Consider the following 16,182-nt stretch of genomic DNA (forward strand, 5'->3'; position numbering starts at 1 on the left):
CTCAATGGATTAATAATTTAATTAATTAATTGTTATTTCGTGTTCTTCAACTTTTCAAAATACAGTGATTTATGTAATAATAAAATGCTGCATTGTTTGTAATTAATTTTCCAGGAAGGTGCATTGGGGTCTTCCTGTCAAGCCGTCCTTATATCTATATAAAACAAAATACAATTTTAAAATTTTAACTGGACGCTTGGCGTGGATGCGGTGCATGCGCTCTAAAATCTCCAGACAAATTGAACGACAGATCAACAGACGGCTGCTTTAAATCCAATTCTCATCTTCTCGAATGATAGATTGCACATCAGATGACGGGTAACCTTTCGATGTGCACAGATGCAGTTATTAAAATGGTAATTATTAAAATTGATTTGGATCTTTCAGGCGAGTTTAATAAGGCAAGATTCGATAAGTTCCGAATCTTGCCTTATTAAACTCACCAGAAAGGTCCAACTCAATTTTAATAATTGCATCTGTGCACATCGAAAGGTTACTCGTCATCTGATGTGCAATCTATCATTCGAGAAAACGAGAATTACGTTTAAAGCTGCGTTCTGTTAATCTGGCGATTTTAGAGCGGATGCACCAAACCCAATATATTATAAAAAACCTCTTGTGACTTATGTGCTAGGAACCCACTAGAATTGAATTTTCTTTACATCTAATTTTATTCATATGATCACACGGACTATTATTTTTGAGTTAGTCACAACATGTTAATCACAGCATGTGTTGCGCTAAATATTTTAAAAATATATAACACGTAGCATTAAATTGAGGTCAAACAAAGTGCGCTTCGTTCGATTCCGTGTAACGATGATTACATTGCGAACGGAGATTGGAACGCGAGCGCTGGAACTCTTTGAAGTGCGAACTGATTCTAAAATTAAGAGTGAAGACGTTGCTTGAATGAAAAACATCCCGAGGATAATCCAAGCGAAGGAACCTCAGGATCAAGTGTTAATCTGGGGCATCTGTTGCACTTCGCACAATAAAAGGATCGCGCCTTGAATCGGCAAGTAGCTTCCAGCCGATTCGAGTTATTTATGAACGAAGTCTTCTTCTGAGCACACTCTTCGTTCAGTATTTTTGAATCACTTGTTTCTGAATAGAACGCATTTCATTCTCTCGTCTCGTCTCGTCGGAGAATTCGACGCATGTCCGAACCGATGAATCGCAATTAGGAAGAGTGTTAAGATTACATCTTGGTGAGTTTCAGTTTCTACCAGGGCTGAATCCTTAATAACCTGCAAATGGCTTGTAAAACATAGTATAGTATAAAGTTATTAAAATGTCGCAGTTCCAAATAGATGCTCTCAGTCCAAAATCAAGCCAAAAAGTCAAAATCAGAGAGTTGAAAACATAGATCAACAGGTTCGAACACAGAGACGTCAAAAATTAACTTGTTGGCCATAGCACGTACATATATCAAATTATCAACATATAAACATTTTAAAATTCATTATATTATATATTAGTGAAGTTAAAATATATATGCGGAAAGTCAAACATATAAGGTTACAGGTTAGTGGAAAAGGTTTAGCTGTCACCGTCTCCAAAAGTTTTGGATTCTTAAACGTGTTTATTACGGTTAAATTTCACTATCGACATAGCGGACCCAATTTTAATCTCTATTGCCAAACCTCGCAAAATGGCAAAGTTTCAAAGCTTTCAGAAGAGTATTGTCAGACTAATTAATGAAGTGAAACTAATAAAAACCTTGTAAAAAAACCCTTGTTATATAAACCAAGACTTCGACTCTGATATTTCACACACTCCGAGTACATACAAGTACTTCAATTAAATTGAAATTTTTGTTCATATATTTTATTTTATTTTATTTTATTAATTGAAAAATCAACAGACAGGATGTACAGAGATAGGTATAAAAAACACAAAAAGTAAATAAATAATATATGTAACACCCGAGTCCAATAATAGATTTTTACAAAAATGAAAAAGATAAATATAAGGAAAACAAATTAAAAAGTAAAGAATAAAGGCATGACAAAATATGTAGTACATTGCATAATTAAACTATAGTATTAAAATATTTGGAAAAGGTTATAAGATAGAATATAAGAAGAAATTGAAATTTACAAATATAAAAAACAAATGAAAAAGGTAAATACAAAATAAACAAATGAAATGGAAAGGAATGAAAGCTATAATATGATTAAATAGCACATTACATAACTAAACTAAAGTATAAAAATAATGGAAATATTGGAAAAATAGAATAGAAGAAAAAATGAATCAATCGGTCAAGATTCTCTTGATGTTAGACCTGAATTGATGTAGGGAAATACCAAACAGATCAACCTCATTCAGCTCTCCGTTAAACATACGATAAACGCGCTGCAGATAAAAATATTTTTGGGAATTAGTATTGAAAGGATCAAGTGAAAAGAGTGTAACGCGTCTAGGGTATCGAACTGGGATTCTGAAATTAACCTTATTCAGTAAATCAGAACAATCAAGGAAACCATTTATGAGCTTAAAGAAGAATATAGCATCAGAATGTCGTCGCCTGACAGAAAGATTGTTAAAAGAAAGGATTTTTAAAATGTCGGAAACAGTAGAATGGGTATAGGTAGGAAAAAGGTAGCGTAAGGATTTAATAAATTTAAGTTGAACTTTCTCAATACAATTAATATGGGATAAATAAAAAGGTGACCAGATAATTGAGGCAAATTCAAGGTGAGACCTTACAAAGGAAAAATAAAGTAATTTTAGTACATAAGGATCATTAAAGGGTTTTGTTGAGCGGAGTAGGAATCCAAGAGATTTAAATACTTTGTTGGTAATAAAAGAAATATGTTCAGAGAAATCTAGTTTATTATTGAGTATTACACCAAGATCCTTAATAGAAGATGACGTGTTAAGGATTGAATGATTTAATTGATATTGATTAGTAATAATTGACTTATTTCTAGTGAAATTTAAAATAGAGCATTTTTCTAGATTAATAAAAAGATCATTATTTAAACAATATATAGAGAATCTATCTAGATCTTCTTGTATCTTATGACAATCGTCTATGGTGTATATAGGTTTGTAAATTTTTAAATCATCAGCGTAAAGAAGTATAAAGGAATGTTTGAAGATGTATGAGATATCATTAATATAGAGTAAAAAGAATAAGGGACCTAAATGCGACCCTTGTGGGACACCGGAAGGAATATGTCTAAGTGATGATCTAAAACCATTGAGAATTATGATTTGGTGACGATTTAGTATATACGAAGAGATCCAAGATATATAATATCACTTTAAGTCAGTTACTTAAAACTAGTGGCCTGTGTGCAGATAATTGCGCACTCAGTAAAATATTGCAATTTGGATCAATTAAATTAATAATTTAAAATTTAATTAATTTTTTTGAAAAAATCCAATTTTGTTTTTATCGGACGATCATGTGAACAAAGTGATATCCCGCGTCTCTTTCCACGATATACGATTGCAAGGGGGAAAAGAGAGACGGGGCATGTTAACGACATTCAAACGCAGCACACGCACAGTACGTGGGCATGCATTAGGCTATTATTATATACGATTCATATTCATTAAGTAAAAAAAAATCGGAGTCGGGGTTACTTAAATTTTAAACGACTCCGAATCCAAACATAAAAATTCCACGACTCTGAATGCACAGCCCCAGTTTGGCAATGCCAAGGCTGTAATGATTAATCTGGCTTGGAAGCATCTGTCTTGTCAAAATTTGATGTTAACCCACCCTAGCAATTATACGAAGACATTCTCCAGAGACGACTGTCATATATAATATTGTCATTTAAAAAATTCTCATACGTTGTACATAAGTAGCAAAACTTTTTGTCAAAATTTGAAAAGTTATAGTTGGTACTAGAATTAATTAATTTGCTTATTACTTAAATTAATATAATTTAATGCTTACCAGCAGAATAACTCAGTGGTTATTATGTAATGCTTTCAACTGAGTGATCAGGGGTTTATTCCCCGGCCGGGTACTGCTGTAATGTGACAAAAATATTTTTTTATTTTTAAATGCTTTTTATTATTACGAAATTATGTTCACAATACATGTTATATCTATTTTAATAGCTACTGATCTACTGATCATTTTCTATTTGACAATTTTAATTTAATTTTGTTAGTAATCATAGTATTATATTATTCTAATGTTAATGTACAACATAATAGGCAGATATCTCAAAAACCTATTTACAAGACAGATATAAATACATATGTATAAGAGTTAGTCAATTTATCGGATTTCATTGAAACTGTTCCAACATATAGGCAACCTGCCCTATCTCTCGCAAAAAAATTAATTTACAGCATATCAAATTTGCTGATATATAAATTGCTGTATAAATGTTTGTCAAATTTGTCCATAGATGTCTCTTTGATGGTCTCTAAAATGTCTCCGTTAATTAATTATCGGTGTTAATAATCGGCCAGGAAGGCGCATTAGGGTTTACCTGTTAGGCTTTAAATTTTTTTAACTTTTAAATTTTAAAAGTTTCATTGCACGAAATTAAAGTGAGACGCTGGCTTTATATAAAAGGCTATTTTTTTTTCTTTTCTTATTAATTCGTTTTGTTCTCAAGCTTCTACATACGTGGTAATACGTCATGCTCATCGTTGCTGGAACAGTTGGGATTTTATGTCCCTAATAATTATGTACGCTGTAGACATCATCATTAGATGGTTGTACCTCCTATCCGCACAGTGCTTTATCGAACGGCTCCTATTCCAAGAGTTATCCGACTTCTTAATGAAATTGTTGCTGTTTAGTCTGAATGTGATATGTTCCACTTCAGCGAGCGTATTTATCCGAGATTAGCTTAACTTATTTATCTGGTACTCTGCGCTCATCACTATTTTCATAATTGAATGTGATGTAGGAGTAAAATTTTGATCTTTTGACCATTGTGGTGCTTTAGGAATTCCTGTTATGCCACAATGGTCTGTTTAGAATAAATAAATAAATAAATAAATCTCCTCTCTTCCATTTAAGCCTCTCAGGGATGTTTTTTGTTTGCGGCTGGTTCTTATATATTGGTACTATTTAAATGTGCTAAAGACACATTTGGTGCGTCACATAAAGTCTGGTAGTATCCTTGATCCTGACAGCAGTGCTCCTTGAAACTTTTCGAAAAAATAAAAGTTTTATACTATTTTAATTTTGGAAATTATTATTCCGGGTTGCGTAACGTGCCGATAAAAGGTAGCGGGATGCCGTACCGGCGCGTACTGCCTATTCCACAACCCTGGGCTGTTAGCTATAGGCGTAAGACATTCCCTACTTTATTTTTTATTTAATTTATTTAATATTTTTAATTTATATGCTATTGTTGCGTAGGGGTGGGTAGTGGATCCAAGTAAAAGGCCAAAGTCGTGTCACAGCATTTATTGATGATTAAGGAGATACACGTACTGGCAGTGCTCCGTCCAGAATGTCTTGATATCGCCTAAGTACCGCTTTATAACGGGTCGGTTGCTCAAGGCATCTTCAACTTCTTTATCTCAAGGTTACTTCCCTATTATTTAGGCATGTACCCGGATATATATTCCCACAACACCCAGTCCCACGGTATCGGTCACTTCAGCGAAGGGACCAAATAGCGACCATTTCGGTGGCCATTGTTTAGCCTACATGCACTTAGAGTCTAGAGATAATCCTTGAAACCAATTATAACGGTCACACAGTCTCTGGAATGCTACTCGGCCTAATCCGATTGCAACTACTCTTCGGTGTATGTAACACTATTGTTTTTAATGATTATATTATACATATATAAATGGTTTTTTTCTGTGTATGTTACATATTGTTATGACCTCATAACCCCGATATTTAGAACGGAAGTCTTATCTGCTTCCTACCAAAGATGACCACATACGGTCACATCAGACGAATTAAATGACGAATCCATATCAAAGCAATGAAAACGGAAACCATATTCGATAAGATAACACAAGCAATAACGTCATCTCTTTAGTATAAAAGGGGATACCCAAACCTCGATAAGGCAGATTACCCTGAACAACACCACGTATAACAGTGCTTTACTTCTCTACTCAACTCAGTGAAAACCCTTGTGAAAACCCTTGTGAAAACCCTTGTGAAACCCTTGTGAAACCCTTGTGAACTCTTGTGAAATTCCTAGTGAAAACCTTGTAAAACCCTTTGTTAAAATTAGCGCTTATAAACTTTAACTTCTACTCAAACATAAAATCATCGAAGTGATCTGGACCTTTTAGTAAAAAGGTGCCTATAAATTCTCTTAGGCTAATGCTGTAACTTTACAAAGAATATAATAAATTCTAAACTAATTAAAATACAAAGTGACTTTTATTAAACGGAAACATTAAAGTGTTTATCTGGTTTGCTCGTAGATCAAACATTGATCTGCTTGTGAATCAGATATCATTTTTTTGTGTCTCCGGTCCGTCAGGACATAACAATATGTATATACATATTTTTATTTTTCTCATCTCTCTTTATTTTTTCGACCATTGTGGTGCATTAGGGACTCCTTTAATGCCATTCCATAATTTTAAACTTAAACTTAAATAAATAAATAAATCGAACTTTGGCCGTGTCGCGCTTTCATAAGTCACGTCGTGATTTATCATCGAAAAATCTCTCCGTATTATCTATTTAATTTTTTTCAACCAAAAAGATTTATACGAATACATATAATATAGGCGTTGATTTATTTACTAACTTTTCCACGATTTTGCATAATTTTCGCCGTCAGTGTAATCGCGAAAAAAAAACGAGGCGCGCTTTCCCTCTTTCGCGAGAGCGAATTTCTTAGCGATCGCGCAGTTATTGTACTCGAAAATTTATTCGTTCGGTCGAACAATAGTAAAAGAGAAAATGGAATTTTCCCCGGGCACACTTATTTTAATACGGACGCGTTAATTAAATGGTGGAGCACGCCTCTTTCGAGCAAACTCGCTGTTTCTGCCTGTACGTCTGCCTGTATTGTGTTGTTCGACAACGAACACAACAACATCTCCCCCCCCCATCATCTCTCTGTACAACCCCACCAACCCTCTCTACCATACCCCCTGCACAACTTTTCCATGAGCCAAGGACTTTTGTTTTCAGGTGGACTCTACCGATGACTAAAATAATGTCATCACACTGTTATATTATCACTGAGATGAGAATAACCCATCCTCAATTACTCACCTGCTCTACATTCCTTTGTAGTTGAAAAACAATACATTGACTCTTTCCCCTCTTTAGGCCATAGTTTTCCACAAAATATCGTATCAATTGTAAAGCTCTCCAGGTACTCACTATATTTTTGAAATAAAACTTATCTATGTATGGTGAAGTGAATTATTTTGATGATGACGTTAGCGTTACGAAACGTTACACAACGCAAAATTGGAACAATGAACTAGATGCCTCATAACCTTTCTTTTGTATTCTTAAAAATTGGCTCACAAATAAACCTGTTTCTTATTCAGTGTGTGTGTAATTATTTTGTTTTTTCTTAAGATGTTTAGGCTCTTATTTTATCTCAATATATGTACATACAAATTTGAATTGTAGCTAAAAGTGCGGATGAAAGAAGTGCTCGAAAAATACCTTAGAGGATACCCGAGAAATGGGTACAAGGATGGCCATAAGCAAGATGGGTGGATGAAAAAATAAAAATATTCAAAATGAGATGAACGAAAGTTGAAAAAAACAGAGATGAATCGAAGCATGTTAAAAAGGTCTTCATCTAATAACACTGTTCGACACGAAAAATGTTTCAGAGACGAGATATGACTTTTCTTATAGATCTATGCCCAGTGAACACGAATATGGTAATAAAAAGTGTTAATTAGATCGAGATTCGGAGATATATGTATTTTTTAAATCGCGCGATTTTTCTATATCTTGGTGTTGTTCGGTCGATTTCTCAAAATCTGTTAATTTTCTGTTCAAAATGAATATTGGAATCTATAGTCGGGTATTTTATCTTGCATTTGTAGTACTTTTCAGATTTCAAATCTCTCTAAGTAGTCGTCCAGTTCAAATCAAAAGTCAAAATTACGTATTTTCACTTGGGATTTTTTCGCACTGTGAATACTATATTATATTGAGTATTTTCTATTGAAACATGTTTATTAGGATAGTGTTCTGACCACACTATTTTTTGTTTTCGTTTAAAAGGGTTAACTGGAAGTGTGTTGAACTTTAAATCGGTAAAATTGCGAGCAAAAAGCTCGTACTAGTGTTTACTCGTATTTACACGAATCAGAATTGAATTAATAGGGATTATATATTAAATTATCTTTATATAATTTAAGAAAAATCATATTTCGAATATTCTTGTGGAATAATAACAAAAATTCGTTTATTTTATCGAGGTAAGCCAGTTATCAATAGAATTTCAATGTAGGAAGTAAAATGGATGAACTCACGCGTGGTTTCCTTATTTAAGCTGCACTCCCCACCTTGACCGTAAAATCAAATGCAAGGTATTCACAACTACTTGCAGGAATATTGAATTTACCGCAATAAAACCCGTGGGGTGCATCGATTTTTTTGCAATATTAAATGGCAGCCCTATGTGTACTCGAAGCTCGCGCTTTCCAAAACGAAAACAACAATGAAAGGGTTGAAGCGCCCCTTAATTGGTTAGAAAGCTCTTCGGGGCTAATCCTCCGCACCTGCGGTCCAGCCCACCAAAACAAATAATTATACAGCCACCGACGATGGCCAGCCCCTCTCACGGATATCGATTTTTAATCCCCCGTTTTGCCACCCCTGATCTCACCCCCCTCCCCTTCCAATTTCCCATTCACTTGAACGTTAATCCGATCCAGGTAAAGTGGCGCGACCGTCTGCTCCGCAACAGCGTCCGGCCCGATTGGGGACGACACAGATGATATTTCCCTATAGGAATATATCGTATATCGAATCCTAAAGTGGCTATTGGTCGATTTGTATGCATTGAGGAAGCGATCGCCCTGCGAACTTGGGAAAACTTCTGGATTACATATTGAGCTGTTGAAAAGTTCATTACGTTGTATATGTAAAGAAATATTCTTCAAACGTTAAAACATTTCTGTCAAATGTTACTAATAGGTCCTAAAAGTTCTTCTTGAATATTTTTAACTGACTTACACATATTGTATTGATAGTACAGCTGATATACTTATATAATGCTGATTAGCCAGCAGTATGGATTAATAGTAGCGTCTATGTTTAGCACCAAGTGATCAGTGGATTCGATCCGCCATACTGCTGGTTAGATTTTGGGGTATTTGTGACTTCAAATCGATCGTTTATTATCAGAGTTTGCCGATTTTATCTAATCATTGTTGAAACGGTTCCTCAAAATTGGCAAAAAATCATCTTTCCTGTTGTCACAAATCTTCTGTATTTATTGTATGTATAATTTGTAAAAATTATGTACAAAATCTAAATCCATAGATGTGTCAATGGATTAATTCTATAATTAATTAATTAATTGTTATTTCGTGTTCTTCAGCTTCTGGAAATACATTGATTTATGTAATTATAAAATTGCTGCATTGTTTGTAATTAATTGTCCAGGAAGGCGCGTTGAGGTCTTCCTGTCAAGCCTTCCTGGTAAAATAAATAAATAATGACACAACTAACTAAAATCGACACCATCTATGACATGCAGGGATGAATATTTATCTCAACTTATGTACGTTCGAGGCTATTAATAATCGCTAGCATCACCCGTCAACCATCACGTACCCCTCTGAAACGTAATAACATCTGACAAAAGCAGTGGGGGTGGAAAGCCAAACATTTAGGGCTACAGGCTAGTGGCAAAAGGTTAGCTATCACCGTTTTCAATTTTTTTGGATTCTTAAACGTGTTTATTACCGTTAAATTTCACTATAGACTTAGCGGACGCAATCTAAATCTCTATCGGCGGCCAAACCTCGTAAAATGGCAAAATTTCAAAGCGATCAGAAGAGCTTAGGAAATTTGTCAGATCAATTTATGAAGTGAACTTAATAAAACACCTTGTAAAAATAACCTTCGACATATGGCTTCTCTTCGACATGTCTATGCCTTGCGTGTCTTTGGTGATTAAGATGAATCTAAGGAAGTAATACTCATGATTTGTACGAGCTCTATTTTGTAACCTACGTTGTTTTGTCGCAAAGTCCTTGTTTGAAAGTTTATGCAGTCGCATAAATTTCTACAAACTTTTTTTACGGCAGATTGCAGACTCCATAGAATTAAATACCTTAACAATGTGGGATGACCTCAAAATGGCCTATAAAAACTAGTATAATATAAAGTTCGTAAAATATCGCAGTTTACGTTCTTAGTCCAACATCAAGCCAGAAAATCGAAATCACAGAGTTGAAAGCTAAGATAGACGAGAAAAAGTAACTGTTAGCGTCTTGGCCATAGCACGTACATACATATATAGAATTATCAACATTATAATATAAACATTTTAACACTAATTATATAACCTAATAATGAGATAATGAGAGCCTATAATGCAAATTTTATAAGATATTGTGTGAAAAGTTCAAGTTATAGACGTTTAAGAAAATACAATATGACAAAACGAGTGGGAGGGAGGAGGGGGAGGAGGTGAAAAATCAAACATACATACAAGGCTATAGGTTAATGGCAAAGCGTTAACTGTCACAAAAATTATAATAAACAGGTCGTTGCTACGATACAAATTTAAAAAAATAATCGACTTCGATTCAAAGGTAGATCGCATACTAAGGTAGACTGCATGCTAAAGTAGCACCCAGTTTTGATACTACAATCTGTTTTTAAAGTTAATTTAGTACCATGCTTAGCCAGTTTTGACATTCTTAATTCTTAATAACGGATTCATAATGACCAGCAGAACAAAATAGCACTAAAACAGATGAGATTCCAAAAAGTGCCATCAAATATTATGAGTGTATCTAATCTAATATATAATTTCGAAAAAGATTTGTATGTATATATATTTATATGTAACAGTCGTTGGGAATTTTGTAAACAGGTAAGTTTCTATGACGATATATTTTCTTTTCGATTCAAATAAATTCGCCCCGGCCCCGGGGGGCACCGAAGGCTCTGGGGGCGAAGGCGCCGAGGGCACTGGCACCGGGGGCGCAGGTGCCGGGTTCTGGTATACATATCATTTCGAAAGAGACTTAGTATATACTATGTTTGTTTGTTCTTGACAGTCAATTTAATAAAATAAGCTTATTGTAAAAAACTAAATGTATGTAAGCTTATTGTAAATCATATTAACAATTAGATACAACATAACTTCTTATTGAATACTTATCTCGCAGATAAAACTCCGTGAAGAGATATACTTTTAGCCGTGAAATGTCAGATTTGACATATTTGGCCAAAAATCAATATATATCGTGTATTACATTACATGAAGCTAGACGCCAAATTTGAAATTTATATATACATATGAGAGTTAAAACTATAAATATATAATATTAGAGATAACGCGAACCTATAGAGCAAATTTTATAAAATATAGAGTGAATTATAGGCGTTTAAACAATTAAAATCTGAAATGGCCATATCAAGGCGAAAAGGTTGAAGATAGATTATGGTAGCCTTACGTACCGTCATAGACGTCACCGTATCCAAGATTCTGGATATTTGATACGCATTGTATACGATATTTTATCTCCAACGTAATGACAGACGATATATAACGTATGTATATTGATGACTAAAATGAGCAATATGGCAAAGTATGAAAACGATCGGATAAGAGATAAGAGATATAAAAAATGACCACTAACACGAAAACCATGTGAACTTAATAAGAGGTAAGTAAAAAACAAATTGATATTCAAATAAATTTATATAAAATAAAACTATTCAAATAAATTTATATAAAATAAAACTATTCAAATAAATGTAATAAAAGGTTTACTATAAGATTAGTCATGTTTAAGCGGTTAATATTAAAAATACCGAGCGAAGCCGGGTAAAACCACTAATGTTCAATATTTATAACATGTCCTCGTCATACTAAATTTTATTTTACATATTGAATAAACTCACTTTTGACTCAATTAGCGTTGGGGGAGCTTCTCCTCTGCGTAAACACATTTCGCACTTTCCCCGTCCTGAATACGCACATCTACCGTAATTCAGCGATAACGACAACAACAAGCCGCTATTTTGACGACGATATGTGCTCGATCGTATCACTCCACGATACACTAGCACAATACATACACATATGTATATATCCCCGGCAAGGAAACGGTCGTAAGATTTATATTTACGAATAATTAAATGCGACTTCCAGCATCCCCGTCCCCTTCTTCCATCTTATCCCACGCCTGGTCCCATTGTCGGGCATGCGAAAGGGATGCGAGTCCCTTTGTATTGCGCGTATCCTGAGGGGGTTTCCCGGGGAATCGGTTGACTTACGAATAATACGGGCTCTCGAGCGGCTTAAACCGGATCACCAATTACTTGAAACTAATAATGTTCGCTAGCTGCGGTCGAGTTGAACACAACGACCTTTCTTGAGACGGCCGCAATCCAGTGCGTCCTCCCCTCGTCCTAAACAGCGATACGCGTTAACCCTTAAACCCCATGGGTTGCCTGCAAAAGAGACACATTCCCGGGTGTACCGAAGGCGAACGCGGTTTATGGCCGACGACATGATGCGAATATCATGTTAAAGTCAATTACCCGTTTCGATGCTTTCGACACACACCCATTTTCAATAGCATCCTTATGTACCTATCCAAAAGGGCAGAGAGAAAAATGAAAAGTTTGGCTTTCCCGCCTTGTATCTAATGGAAAAGTTTTGATACACCGAAGTAACGAAAAATAGCAAAAATTGTTACTACATACATACTAGGGATCCCAAATATTCGAATATCGAATAAATTAAATTATTTATTTGTAGTTTTAAGTAGTTCAAGATATTTTTAAAATTTTAAAAGAATCATTATCCGTAACATCAAATATAACTAAATGTGCTGTAGATTGAAAATAAAAAAATAAGTCCGTATATTCGGATTTGGGATCCCTACTGCATATGGGCATGGGATATTTTTAAACTAATTCCCAAAAATATTTTTATCTGCAGCGCGTTTATCGTATGTTTAACGGAGAGCTGAATGAGGTTGATCTATTTGGTATTTACCTACATCAATTCGTGTCTAACATCAACAGAATCTTGACCGATTGATTCATTTCTTCTCCTATTCTATTTTTCCAATATTTCCAATACTTTTATACTTTAGTTTAGTTATGTAATGTGCTATTTAATCATATTATAGCTTTCATTCTTTTCCCTTTCATTTGTTTATTTTGTATTTACCTTTTTCATTTGTTTTATATTTGTAAATTTCAATTTCTTCTTATATTCTATTTTATAACCTTTTCCAAATATTTTAATACTATAGTTTAATTATGCAATGTTCTACATATTTTGTCATGCCTTTATTCTTTACTTTTTAATTTGTTTTCCTCATATTTATCTTTTTCATTTTTGTAAAAATCTATTATTGGACTCGGATGTTACATATATTATTTATTTACTATTTGTTTTTTTATACATATCTATGTATGTACATCCTGTCTGTTGATTTTTCAATTAATAAAATAAAATAAAACATGTCTATTACGATTATTTTTCACCATTGATTGTAATGGTGGAATGATTTCCACATATAATGATGACTAAACCAAGCAAAATAGCAAAGTTTGAAAACGATCGGATAAGAACCCAAATTATATATTGCTGTCGGTTCCCTCATCACTGAGGATCATGACTATGATGTCCGGTCAACCAGCTGCCTCCATTCAGTTCTAAATTCGGCCAGGCGAAGACTTGCTACCGTGGAAGCGCCCGTCACTGCAGATACTTGGTCAGTCCAGCGTGCGGGGGATCTGCCTCTGGCTCTTCTGCCTTCGACGCTACCAACCACAACCAACCGCTCCAGGCTCTCCTTACCTATTCGTGCAATGTGGCCGAAGAACTGCAATATACGTTTCAGGCATATTGTTGACAGTCTATCCTTGATTTTTAATTCTTCAAGAATAGACACATTCGTACGTTTGTCGGTCCAAGGCACGCGCAGTAGCCGTCTCCAGGACCACATCTCGAAGGCATCGATTCTCCGTCTATCCGCCGCCTTCATGGTCTACGTCTCGACACCATAAAGGCAGACAGAAAAAAACGAGACTCTTGTTGAATTGTTGAATTATTTAATATTGTGTGTTGAATTATTTCATAATTGATTATTTAATATTGAGTGTTGAATTATTTAATATTTAGTTTTGATAATTTAATATTTGATATTGGATACTTGTACTCAACGTTAACGTTAATGTTTGGTACTAATTTAATAAATATTATGATTATGAATAAACTGTCAATATATGTAAATATATCATAAATGGAAACACACGTCCGTCCGCACAGAGTAATTATTAAGCTCAGAGCAGAGCTCCATGCAACCGCTCAGGTCACCAAGTTGCAGATAGGGGAACGACTCTTGTAGTCAACTGCCATGGCGACATGGTGGTCCTGGACAAGGAGCGCTGAGATAAGAGTGGTGATGAGTGAATCCGTGGTAAGTTTCACTCTATAAAATGTCACACAACACTATGACGGTCTCAGGTCAGCGGCGAGTAAGTGCCGCCGCTTAACAAAAGCACAACCCGGTTTTCAAAGGTACCGTATCATCTTTGACAGAGAAGGAAACTCTATAATAAATCCCTGGTAGTGGGCAGCAGCTCTGCCAGTATAAGATGTCAAAACATTTGCTGCGCTGTAGAAGGAAGTGGGAATCCACTGCAGTATTCTCCCAAGATAACTAAGAACCCAAATTAAGTCAGACGAAATAACAATTATATATAATACAACATCACTTATTATTAAAAACTTATCTAGTGTAGACTTCAGACTTCAGTTAGATATAAAGTGACATTTGGCCCAAACAGCAATATCGATCGATAGCATTCATTATTAACACTTTGAGTGAACTAAAAATATATATGAGAGATAATAAGAACCTATAAGGCAAATTTTATAAAATATAAAGTGAAAAAAGAAAAAGTAATAGGCGTTTAAACAGTTAAAATATAACAGCGAGATGGCAGGGCGAAAAGTAATGAAACTGCCAATGTAATGATGTATGTGACAGATAAACGTCACCGTGTAATACGATGCAGTATTTTCAAACGTGTCTATTACGATTATTATTATATCGTGACATAGTAGGTAGGAAGGATTTATAGTAAATTTTTAAACGGGAACCGTTTCAACAATAAATTCAGAGAAAATTGATAGGAAACGATCGACCTGGAGTCACAATATCCAAGTCTGACCAGCAGCACTACAGATGTACTCAGATTTTTTTTCCAATTGAGTTGAGCTCATGGGATCGAACCCGACGCCTCTCGGTGTTAAGCAGAAGCTAAACGATTGAACTATGCTGCTGGATAATTATATGATAATGGTGGATTACACATCCACTTATATTGATGACCAAACCAAGCAAAATGACAAAGTTTGAAAACGATCGGATAAAAACCCAAACTTTGTCTCACGACCAAATCGTTTGCAAGCTAAGAAGAGGTATGTAATAAAAGGTTAGTATTTAAAAAAGTTTTTTTTTACCAGGGTTTTTATTTTTAAATTTTTAGTTTACTAGTTATATAACCGGAGTAGAACTTTTAAATCAGCTGATAACTAATAAACAAAAATAAAACTATCACTGTTTGATCTGTGTACATATATTAAGCCTGTATTGGTTAGAAAGTTTGTTTTGATTTGAGGTTATGGGTTAAACGTCATTCTGTCAGATTCACTGAACAGTGTTGCCACCCTGCATAAAGGCCGGTGTGGCAACACCCAAGACCGTTGGCTCAGCAAGCCTCCACAAAACTATTAATATTTATATATTAGAGATAACGAGAACCTATAAAGCAAATTTTATAAAATATGGAGTGAAAAAAGAAAAAGTTATAGGCGTTTAAATATGTAATTAAAATTTGCAGGGCGAAAAGTAATGAAACTACCGATGTGACAGATAAACGTCACCGTGTAATACGATGCAGTATTTTCAAACGTGTCTAATACGATATTTTTTCACCATCGTAATTGCGGATGATACCTTAACTTATATTGATGACCAAAATGAGCAGTATATGGCAAAGTATGAAAATGATCGGATAAGAGA

The 16,182-nt window shown here is 34.6% G+C and overlaps 1 protein-coding gene across 1 annotated transcript in view; it reads left to right on the forward strand.

Moving 5' to 3' along the window:
• Window positions 1-9,583, forward strand: part of LOC143913982 (uncharacterized) — a 170,291-nt gene extending 160,708 nt beyond the window's left edge. Inside the window, exon 2 of the mRNA XM_077434036.1 lies at window positions 9,434-9,583. The gene's annotated coding sequence lies outside the window, so the exon portion shown is untranslated. The remainder of the gene's footprint in view (window positions 1-9,433) is intronic.
• Window positions 9,584-16,182: the final 6,599 nt, after the last annotated feature.

Source organism: Arctopsyche grandis, chromosome 7 (genome assembly GCF_051622035.1).
Source record: "Arctopsyche grandis isolate Sample6627 chromosome 7, ASM5162203v2, whole genome shotgun sequence".
NCBI lineage: Eukaryota > Metazoa > Arthropoda > Insecta > Trichoptera > Hydropsychidae > Arctopsyche > Arctopsyche grandis.